Source organism: Cryptomeria japonica, chromosome 6 (assembly GCF_030272615.1).
Source record: "Cryptomeria japonica chromosome 6, Sugi_1.0, whole genome shotgun sequence".
NCBI classification, from domain to species: Eukaryota; Viridiplantae; Streptophyta; class Pinopsida; order Cupressales; family Cupressaceae; genus Cryptomeria; species Cryptomeria japonica.
The window spans coordinates 229,348,806-229,360,661 of record NC_081410.1 but is presented as its reverse complement, the minus strand read 5'-3'; positions in this window follow the sequence as shown (position 1 = coordinate 229,360,661).

Here is an 11,856-nt window from a genome sequence, read left to right as displayed (position 1 = left end):
TTTATTTATTTCAATAAATGTGTGCAAGTTGCATTTGTAGGAAAATGCAAGTGGGGGGGGATAAATGATTTAAATAAATGTTTTATTTAATTTATTTAAAAAGGAATAGGGATTAAATGAAATAAATATGATTTATTCATTTAATTGATTTGTGATTTTGGTATAATGAATTAATTAAAAGAAATTGAATAATTTATTTAATTCATAGGAGAATATTTGAAGATGAATTAATTAAATATTTAATTTAATTAACTGATGGCTAGTGGATTTTTAATCAAATAAATAGAAAATATTCATTTAATTAAATTGGCAGGGTGGTAGAAAAGAAGAAGTTAGCAACGCGGGTGAAAATAGAAAAAATCGGGGGTAAAATGGAGAAATGGGAGGCTCGGGAAGGTTACGGAGACCACGACAGTGAGCGGGAAAAAGTTATGGTGACTGCGAAGGGTTTAAATATGGAGAAAGGGGTGAAAACAAGATCATTTGTTACCGCGACCAGTGTAAAACCAGAGCTTTGAGATTGACTTTTGAGAGGAGCGAGCAGCAGTCAAGATGTCGGTACCAGTTGCAGAGCACCATTTTGAGCAAGTCCGTCGGTTCTAGCGGCTAGACGACTACAAACCAGCGGTACGCAAATTTGAAATTTTAATTTTTATGCATTTTTTATACGCTTTTGGCTGAGTCCAAGTTGAGTCAGAACAATAGCGCTAAAACTATGTTTTGGCGCTATTGTCCAATTAACTAGCGCTATTGTGCCGCAATGGCGCTATTGAGGTGTTGTTTGAGCGCTTTTGCAATTTTTAGCGCTATTGCAGGCTAGTTTAGGCGCTTGTGATGTATGAACACTATTGAGTGCTTAATTGAGTGCTTTTGTGTTTAAGTAGCGCTATTATCGTGTTGTTGTAGCGCTTTTGTATTTTTAACGCTTTTGGATATCTGTTTAAGCATTGTTGTTAGGGGTTTAGCGCTATGGTAGATAAGTAGCGCTTTTGTGTGCAAAATAGCACTTTTGTTTGCAAGGAATGTCCCAGTTTGTGTGAAAATCTCCTGATGCCAAAGGTGGATGGATAGGGAGGCAAAGTGGGAGTTGTTTTGAACCATAGCAGCCTGGTAAGACTTAGGTCATTAGTAGAAAATGTCTGTTGAAGTCTAGGTGTGCCATGATTGCTTACCTGTTGAGACCCAAAGATACTTGATTAAAGTATTTGTTGATATTCTTAGGTTTAAACTTAAGAAAGTTTGAAAACAAAATAACTGATGAGTGATTGATGTCCGTGTGTAGGAGGATCTACACGTGGTGCAGTTATGTGAGGGACATCCGACGATACAGGGGTTGCGGGATCGGCTGACAGAGGCCGAGATCGATTGCATTGCAGCTACGGGTTTGTATGATGCGATGCACATGCCCGTGATTCAGATGAATCATGGATTGATTACGGTGTTAACAGAGCAGTGGCACAACGAGACGTGCACCTTTCACCTTGCATAGGGGGAGATGACAGTGACCTTGGAGGATGTATGGCGCATCCTACGTATTCCAATTCGGGGCGTGCTGGTGACATATGAAAGATCCTAGCGGACTCTAGCAATACAGAGGTTCTTCGATAAGGATGTTTTTTTTATGATGGCTCCATTGCTTGGGATGAGATTGTGACTTTATATGAGCCTTTACCAGTAGTCATATCCAGCATTGCGGGAGGACTGTTGTGTCCTGATAGGCGCTCTCATGGTCTACCATTGGATGGGGACAGGTGATAGAGCAGATGATCACAGAGGGGACCCGATTTGCCTAGGGACCATGCGTGCTAGCACACCTTTATCAGGAGCTACATAAGATGGTATACCGTGGGAGGGGCTCCTTAGCAGTGGGAGTGACGCTACTACATATCTAGGCGTGGGAGCACCTACCAATGACTTGACCAGTGAGTCTTAGGTTCCGCGTAGTGGATCAGTTGTATATGTTTATGTATAGCGGTATGATGAGTCAGCCCCACCTAAGAAAGTTAGAGTGGTGGCGGTGGGCATTAGATGATTTGGATGCACTTATATGGAGACCTTACCTGGAGTGCAAGCCCTGGGATGATGATGCGGATGCATTGCCCTATGTGTTCATGACTCGATTCCTCATTGGGAGGACCTCGTACCATGTAGAGAGACAGGTGCCCTGGAGAGTCCTGAGATAGTTTGGGTAGCGACAGGGGTTACCTAGTGGATCAGGGGAGTATGCGTGGGTGATATGAGAGAGATATGCATGGGGGCCAGTGTTGTCATATGACCAGGCACTGGTAGAGTTTCGGATGCTGCAGGTGAGACCTTGGGATATACGACTGAGGGTCATGGATGTAGGGGTATCGGATGAGTACATGCAGTACGTGGCGGCTCATCTGATTCTATGCATATCTGATCCGGCAGAGTCAGTGCTCGATTTTGAGGATGAGAGGGGAGGGAGATGGAGGAGGGCAGGTGGAGGAGGGAGAGGAGATGGTGGAGACGGAGGAGGAGGTGGTGGAGGAGGTGGTGGTGGAGGAGTCGAATTCAACGAAGAGGGAGAGGCAGATTGCCACTGCGGATATCGCAGGGACCATTGATGCAGGGAGGAGTGAGATTGGGTGGGAGAGGGATGGAGAGGGAGATACCAATGGAGAGAGGGGAGGCAGCCACTGTAGAGGGGCATACCAGTGAGGCGGCTATGGAGACAAGAGAGGGATCTGGCAGAGATGTGTGGGAGTGATTGATAGTACATTCGCAGTCTTGACTTGAGGCATCTGAGGCATGGGTGGAGGTTTTGGAGGTGGAGGTGGTAGCTAGGGATGTGCAGTTATTTGCATGGGAGTCAGAGCTGACTATAGTGTTGCAAGAGAGGGACAGTGCAGTGGAGAGGTTAGTGGAGCTACAGGAGAGAGTTCGGGTTGGAGTAGGAGAACAGGGTCCTACTAGGGAGGTGATGAGACAGTTTGGGTGTGCACAAGCTGAGATAGAGTATTGGCAGGGACTATATGAGCAGGTGGTGCCCGCTAGTCAGCAAGCACTAAGCTATACACAGATGCAACAGACTAGGTCAGAGCGGTCACAGAGGATGCAGAGCAGTGAGGGAGTGATGGGTCCTCTACGGAGAGACAGATCAAGGGGTGTAGGAGCTAGTGGGGGATTGATGGGGCCTCCACGGAGAGATAGATCAGATGGTGCAGGGACTAGTGGGGGAGCAGGTGGTGATGGTGGTACAGCATTTGGTCAGAGTGGCATCTGAGAGAGCATTTTTGAATACATGTATTTTATTTTTGGACTGTATCTTGGATGGCTCTTGGTAGCCGATTTTGTAGACTTCATTGTACTCGGATACATGAGATGATATATATGAGGAGATCCCATGTTTTGATGATATGCATTTGATATGTATGGATGCTATGCAGGATGGTGATTGTATGATTTTTATTGCTTAGATGGATACGTGTATATGTTATGCATTTATGAGATGATTCCTATATGCATGTTTTTATGATGATTTTATGATGTTCAATATTGATATATGAATGCAATTTTATACATGTGTGCATGTTTGATTTGATGTGATCTTTATGTATGTAATGCCATGATGATAATGTATGCTTATGATGAGTTATGAACAGGATTTTGGTGTTTCCTATTTTGATATAATGATGAGATAATGATATGTAATGATGTTAATGCAATGAATGAATGATTTATGTATGAATATGCATCTAGATGTTTTTAAATGAATGCAATATGGATAAACAAAATGTAAAGTACAAATGTTTATATGATGATACCTAAATGAATGCATATGTATCATGGATATATAAAATGGTATGAACCAATCTGTGGAGACAAATGGTTTTATGATTTTAAATGCCTCAATATGATTAAGTAAAAAATGATAATGTTATGATACTAAAACTTATGGTTTTAATAACTGCACCTTAATGCAATTAAAAAGCGATAATGAATGCAATGTAAATGAATCCCAAAAATAAGCATAATAAGATACTTAATAATGGATGAATGAATGCACCTTTTAACTAATGAATAGATAAATGAATGTATGCAATGATAAATGATAAAGGATAATGAAATGATAATGGATAACTGACACTAAATGAATGCATAGTAAATGGTTTAATACAATCAAGGACAATTTTATCCCATGAATGAATCTAATTATTTATGATTATGCAATGATGCAAATGATTAATGAAGACTAATGTCAATAAACTAAATGAACTATATGCAATTTAATTAAAATGTCATGAATGTACTTAATGCAAAATGCAACTAAATGTAATGATGATATGATCCTGAGGAAGGCAAGGTTTTTGAGACTTTGCATGATGCATTGATGATGTATCAAAGTACTCGGTCGTAATTGTATCCAAGACCAGCTTAATGTTCACATAACTGTTCATATGAACCTTGTTCATATTTGCATATAAATGATACATATGAATGAGTGAATGGATGGGTGATATGAAATGGAATGCAATATATAAATAGATGAGATGAAATGACAATCGATAGTGCTCTATTTTCATCATTGAGCTTTAAAATGTTGGAAGAGAATACAAGCATCTTGACATAATGATTCAAGATGACCTGAGTATTTCTTTCATGGATTTTATATAGCAAGTTAATACAAACGACTTGATATAAGGGTCAAGTCAACCAGAGTATTGCTTGCGGAACAGAGAAGGATCATCTCCGTTCATGCATGACTTGGATCATCCTCCTTGATCTTAGGCTGATCATATCCTGAGACAAGTGCATATCGTAATAAGAGATAAAACCTTTATCCAAATTGGATGAGGAGGAACCAAAGAAGGAGCATTGTTCGTGCAAACAAATAGTATATACATAAAGAATAAAGAATATGGATCCTTGGTAATGGTTCATGCTCATATGGTTGAGGTATACGCTGTAGTCAGCAAGCCGTAGTGATCTATGACTGTATTTTTGCCTATGATCACGTAGCTTAGTGAACTTCCCACGTAGACACCATTAGTACATGCCCCGGAACTTCATCAGAATAATGCGCAGACAACACAAAAACAATGCGGTAAGAAGCTGATACATATAAACGAATGAATTACTTCACAAATCTACCAAGTATTTGATAGCTTAACACAATTTTCTTGTCAAAGAAAATGTCATTTTGTCTTTGTTTTGGTAAGGAAGGATGCATCCTTGTTAAAGACAGTTTGATTGTTGATGTCGACTGTTTTGGTCAATTTGAGAAGTGATCATCGTGCGAGGATTTTTCAATGTTGGTTTGGTATTTGCTTGGATGAGTATGTACAATGTGTTGCCATGTTTTTGTGTGATTTTTGATGTTTTTTGATGTTTTTTGGATTTTGCATTGTTTTGAATTTTTTTGGATTTTGAATTGTTTTGAATGTTTTTGGATTTTTGAATTGTTTTGAATGTTTTTGGATTTTGTGAGATAGTTTTGAATGAAGAACTTTGAATGAATCATAAGACAATGTAGAATCCAACTCCATCAATAGGTTAAGGGAATTGCCCCCAGTTTAGGCATGACTATAAAAAAAGTGGGATGCAGGATGCATGCAGTACTTTCTTGGATTTGTAGATTTATAACAAGCCATGGTTGATGGATGGATGCATGTATGTATGAAGTAGATGTGATTGCAACAAGTTTGAAATACAATGGAGCCATAGCCTTTACGAGTGGTGCCTATTTGCCAGGTTTTCACAATCGCACTTACCCAAGGTGCCACCGGAGTGGTTGTTCACTGTTTGGATGCATGATTCTTCTTTACTCTTTTTTTTTTTTTTGATATTTTTGTATTTTATTCAGGTCATTTATTTGGATGTTTTTGGTATTTTTGTCAGTATATATGGGAGCCTGATGCTCTATGCAACTTATGTGTAAAACCGTTTGAGGTGCATGTTGTTGATCGGATCTGCTAGTGGTTCTCCTTCTGAAGTAGCCAACTAATATGCCTTGGACCCAAATACAGCAGTGACAACATACGGGCCCAACCAATTTGATTCAAACTTTCCTTGATATTCTTTGTTTGGTTGGTTACGAGGATTTTCTCGAAGAACAAGATCACCCACCTCGAACATACGAGGCTTAACTCGATGATTGTAGCTTCGGCTCATGTGTTGTTGATAGGCTTTAAGGTGGTTGTATGTAGCTTGTCGCTTCTCATCAAGTAGCTCTAAGTCCTAAAGATGGGATACTCTGTATGCTTCATCATCGATGAGATTGTGCAAGGAAACCCATAGTGATGGGATCTCTACCTCAATAGGTAAAATAGCTTCCGCACCATAGACCAATGAGTAGGGAGTTGCGCCTATAGGGGTTCGAATGCTAGTTTGATATGCCCATAGTGCTGGATTCAATTGAACGTGCCAATCACAGCCGGCATCATTGACTGTCTTCTTTAGGATCCTCAATATGTTTTTATTCGATGCTTCGGCCTGACCATTGCCTTGTGGGTAATAGGGAGTGGAAAAGCGGTGTTGGATGTGAAATTTCTCACAAAGTTCATGGACATCTTGATTTTTGAAAGGAAGACCATTATCTGTGATGATGGACATGGGTACACCATGCCAGCAGATGATGTAATTGAGGATGAATGAGGCGATCTGCTTGCCGGTGACTTGGGTAAGTGGAACAGCTTTGATCCAGTTTGTGAAGTATTCAGTGGCGGTAATAATGAATTTATGGCCATTGGATGAAGATGGATGGATTTTACCCACAAGGTCAAGACCCCATTGACAAAAAGGCCATGGTGTTGTGATGGGTTGCAATTCTTGTGCCGGTGCATGTATCAGGTCGCCATGAACTTGGCATTTCTTGCACTTTCTGACAAAGTAATATGAGTCTTTTTCCATAGATGGCCAATAGTATCCATTGCGCAAGAGTTTCTTGGCTAGTGATAGACCACTTGCATGGTTTCCACAAATTCCTTCATGTACCTCTTCCAAGGCCTTTGTTATCTCATCTTGTTCCAGACATCAAAGGAGAGTACCATCAAGACTGCGTGGGTATAGGGTTTCGGCAATAATGGTATATCGAGCAGTTTGGCGAATGAAGGTTTTACATTGGTTATTTGATTGGTTGGGAGGAAGGGTGTGATCGCAGAGATAGGTGTAGAATTCACCATACCATGGGGATTCAGAACCGACAAGGTGACATATCATCTCAGATTCAGGGATATCATAAGCGGGGATCCAAAGCTGTTCTACCAAGAACTCGTAGCATGTTGAATGTTGTGGAAGATCTAGGAGAGATGCGATGGTAGCCATAGCATCAGCAGCTTGATTCTGATCTCTTGGTATCTGCTCAAAGGTAATTGTAGTAAATGATGCCTTTAGATTGTCCACCATTTTCTTATACGGCATGAGTTCATCATCCTTGGTCTGATATTCATCTGTTGCTTGTCGAATGACCAGTTGTGAGTCGCCATATACTTGTAGTTCTTGTAATTTCCATTGTATGGCTAGCCTGAGTCCTGTTATCAAGGCCTCATACTCTGCTATGTTGTTAGTGCATGGAAATGTGAGCCTGTAAGACTTCGGGATGCTGTCACCTTGAGGTGTGATAAACAGAATGCTTGCCCCCGAGCCATGCCTAGTGTATGAACCATCAAAGTATAGTTTCCATGGTTGTGTTGTTGTGATCATGAATATCTCTTCATCTAGAAAATTGGAAATGAGAGGATGATCACCTATGAGTGGTGCATCGGCCAACTAATCTGCAATAACTGGACCTTTGAAAGCTTTACGGTCTACATACTCGATGTCAAATTCACTTAGAATCATCACCCATTTGGCCAAGCGGCCTGTCAATGCTACTTTTCTGAGTAAATACTTTAGTGGATAAATCTTTGCAATGAGTTGTACCTTGTGTGTTAATAGATAGTGCCTCAGTTTAGTGGCTACCAAGATTACTGCTAGGCAAGCTCGCTCAATAGGGGTGTAATTGAGTTCATAGCCAACCAGTGTGCGAGAGATGTAGTAAACAGCACATTCTTTCCCTTTGACATTATGTTGTGCTAGTAGTACACCCAATGTTGTACTTATTGCTGAGATATAGAGTAATAACAGTCTACTTGGATCTAGTGGGATCAGCAATGGTGTATTCATGAGATAGTCTTTAAGCTTTTAGAATGCTTGCTGGCATCTGGCATCCCACTGAAAGCGGATGTTCTTATGTAATAGGTGTGTAAGAGGATGACACTTATCTGCCAGTTGTGCAATGAATCTTCGGATGGATTGTAGCCGTCCTTGCAATGTCCTTAGCTCACTAATGTTCTTTGGTGGTGGCATCTCCATGATTGCTTTTACCTTTGCTAGGTTGACCTCAATACCTTTGCTTGAGACAATGTATCCTAGAAGCTTCCCAGAGGTTACTCCAAAGACACATTTCTCTGGGTTGAGTTGAACATGGTATTGTTCCAGTCTATCAAATATTTTACCTAATATGTTGAGATGACCTTCTCTAGTGAGTGATTTCGCTAGTAAGTCATCAACATAATCTTCCATCATAGTATGCATCATGTCATGGAAGATGGTGGTCATTACTCATTGATAGGTTGCTCCTGCATTCTTGAGGCCGAAAGGCATTACATTCCAGCAATATGTGCCCCATGGACATGTGAAGGTTGTCTTATGTTGGTCCTCTGGTGCGATCTTTATTTGATTATATCCTAAAAAGCCATCAATGAGTGAAAGCATGGCATGTCCTGCTGTTAGGTCTACTATGATGTCGATATTTGGTAGGGGGAAGTCATCCTTAGGACATGCCTTATTCAGATCTCTGAAGTCGGTACAAATGCGGATGCCCCCTTTTGGTTTGCCGACAGCCACAATGTTGGAGATCCAATCTGCATAATCAATTGGTCTAATGAAACCAACATCTAGGAGTTTCTTGAGTTCTGTTTTGACTAGCACTGCAATCTGAGGATGCATCTTACAAAGCTTCTGCTTGACAGGTTTGGCTCCTTTTGCTACGGTGAGGTGATGCATGACTAAATCAGGATCAAGCCCAGGCATGTCTGCATATGACCATGCAAAGTTGATCTGACACTTTTGAAAGAACTCTATAAATTTAGGTTGTTCCTCTGGAGTGAGAAGAGATGCCAGATATATGTGGTGAGGATTTTCAGGAGTCCCCACATTGTATTCTTTGGTTTCCTTGATGAGAATCGTTGATCGTTCATGTTGTGTACTAGCAGGGAGAATGTCAAACCCTTCATCCTCAGGTGCCTTAGAGAGTTTTTCACCGTTGGATACACTCTTTCTTTTTACTTTTGTTGAATCAAACAGTGCCACGGTGTGGTTTTCACTAGAAGATCCATGTTTTATTGTTATATTTTTGCAGTTGAAAGGTTTGGCATCCACCCCAAAGTATGCTGCGCTATTTAGTTCTATGGCGAATCCAGCTTTGTGATCCCCGCTTGGTAGGTTATCCCTTAATTCCAAAAAGTCAATGATGGCCTCATCATTTTGGAAGATGTCAAGACATGGGGGATTTGGTTGGTTCCATTCGATGAGTTCAGGATGGATAATGGGCATTACTTCATCGATTAGGTTAAGTTCGTTAGATGTATCAGTGAGGGTTAAGACAGTGTGGTGAAGGTCATTGAAGGTACTCTCCCTATCAAAATCAGGTGTTGGATGAGACGTAGGGTCTGTGGAAGATGTTTTCAGCTCAGGAACCCAAGAAGTCTTTATCTATGCTTCTCCGTAAACAGGGATGTCTTTGTGTAGTGGAGGTAGTGATGTATCTTCCTCATCTAAAGTATTAAGTTGGATGGAATCAAATTCCCATTCATGTGAGTCAGTCTCTGAATCACTTTCCAGCATCCGATTACTATACCATACTGGGATGTCCTTTGAGTTAAACACTGTAGGTGTGATCGGTTGATGTACCTTTGAAGATGAAATGATTGGTGTTGGAGGAAGGATGATGGGGATCAATGAATCCGATATGGGGAGTATTGGTAGTGTTGACTCAGTTGCTTCTGCTGGAACTGTTGGTTTTGTAGATGTTGTTGCGGGTTCTGACACAATTGTTGTTGTTAATGGTGTTATTGATGTTATTGTTGTTGCTGATGGGATTACTGGTTCACTTGGTGGGATGATTGGCATTGTATATGGTTGTGTTGGGATTTTGAGCCTTAGTGGGGCAGTTGCGATGGTGTTTGATGCTTCTTTGATAATGAAAGGTGTCCTCTTTGCAATAGGCTGATATAGTGGTTTGTTGGGTTTTCCTTTGAATCTAAGCTTAGGAAAGATCTCCTTTTCAAATCCTAGGCCTGTATTACCTTTGGGCTTTAATTCTGGCAGCAGAGGTTCATGTCATCCTTGTTTGCAATATCCCAAAGCACTCTGACCATCATACCCCATTCTTTATATAATGAGGAGGCCTTTGCCATATTGATCCGTAGGAAGCGTAGCTTGCGGTATATCAGTGGTGATGGGATCTTTATAGATCCATTCTGCTAAGTCCTCATCTTGGGTTTCTTCTTCTTGACTCTTTCCAAGGATGAAAGGTGTCAGAGCACATGTTGGCATGATCAGTGGTGGCTGGAGTAACTGTTGTGGTTTACCATGTGTTCTAGGAGAAGTGGGCATTTGTCCCACACAAAAGAGTTGACTTAAGTTTTATTCCCCAGGACCTTCATCTTCTATTTTCATCTTAAGCTTTTCTTGCTTGGGTATAGTGGTGTTCGAACTGGTAAGAGAGGTGGGACTTATATATAATGTGGAGGAAATGGCTTCTCTATTATTAGGAATGGTAATCTCTGGTTGATGGTTGATATTATGACAATATGCAAAGGGATTTGCATCTCCCAGGATTGTGATCTCTACACCATTATGTGGGAACTTGATACATTGATGGTAGGTAGATGGAATGGCTTGCATGGCATGTATCTAAGGTCTTCCTAATAATAGATTGTATGGCAGAGGAAGGTCCAAAACCTGACAGATGATGTGCTTTACCACAGGGCCCACTTGGATTGGTAGTACCACAGCTCCTTTGGAGGAACACTCTGCATCGTCATAGGCTTTGATTGTGATCTTCTTGCGAGGATCCACTAATTCTATTGCATATCCCAATGTTGTGACCAACTATAGTGTAAAAATATGCAGGCCTGCTCCATTATCGATCAAGACTCACTTGATCCTGTGTTGGTTGATAAAGCCTTCAATGTGTAGCGAAGCGTTATGAGGTTGCTGGAAGGAAGAGTTGTCACTTTCGAAAAAAGTGAGACAAGGTGATGACTTTAGAATTCCAACCATGGCTTGAAATTGGTCTATATTCAGGTTTGCAAGGACTGACGCCTCTTGGAGAGCTTGATCCAAGATTGTTTTATGAGATGGTGATAGGCACAATAGCTCTAAAATGGATATAAGCGCGGTTGTTTTATCTAACTGTTCCACAAGATTGTACTGCTTTGGTAGGGAGGTGGTGCCTTGTGGAGCTGCCTTTATGGTAACCTTGCCACGATGTGTAACAACATTGCAATTGGAGTTGGGATTCTTGATGGTTATAGTTGCAATTTGTTCACTAGCATCATACAGGTGATTTACAGTGTAATTATATGCAGCCTGCGTATAATCCATGGTATCAATGCCTCTCCTAGAAGTGGAAGGACCCCTTTGATCTTGTGATGGAAGTGGATTTTTGAACATCAGATGATCATTGTTTGTTGTTTTTGGGTCATGTCCTTCTATTTCAATTTCTCCTCAGTCAATGAGATTCTGAATAAGATCTTTCAATCAGTGACGATTACTTGTCTTGTGTCCTCTCCCTTGGTGGAAATCACAGTGTTGAGTATCTCTCCACCATGCAGGTTTGACCTGAGG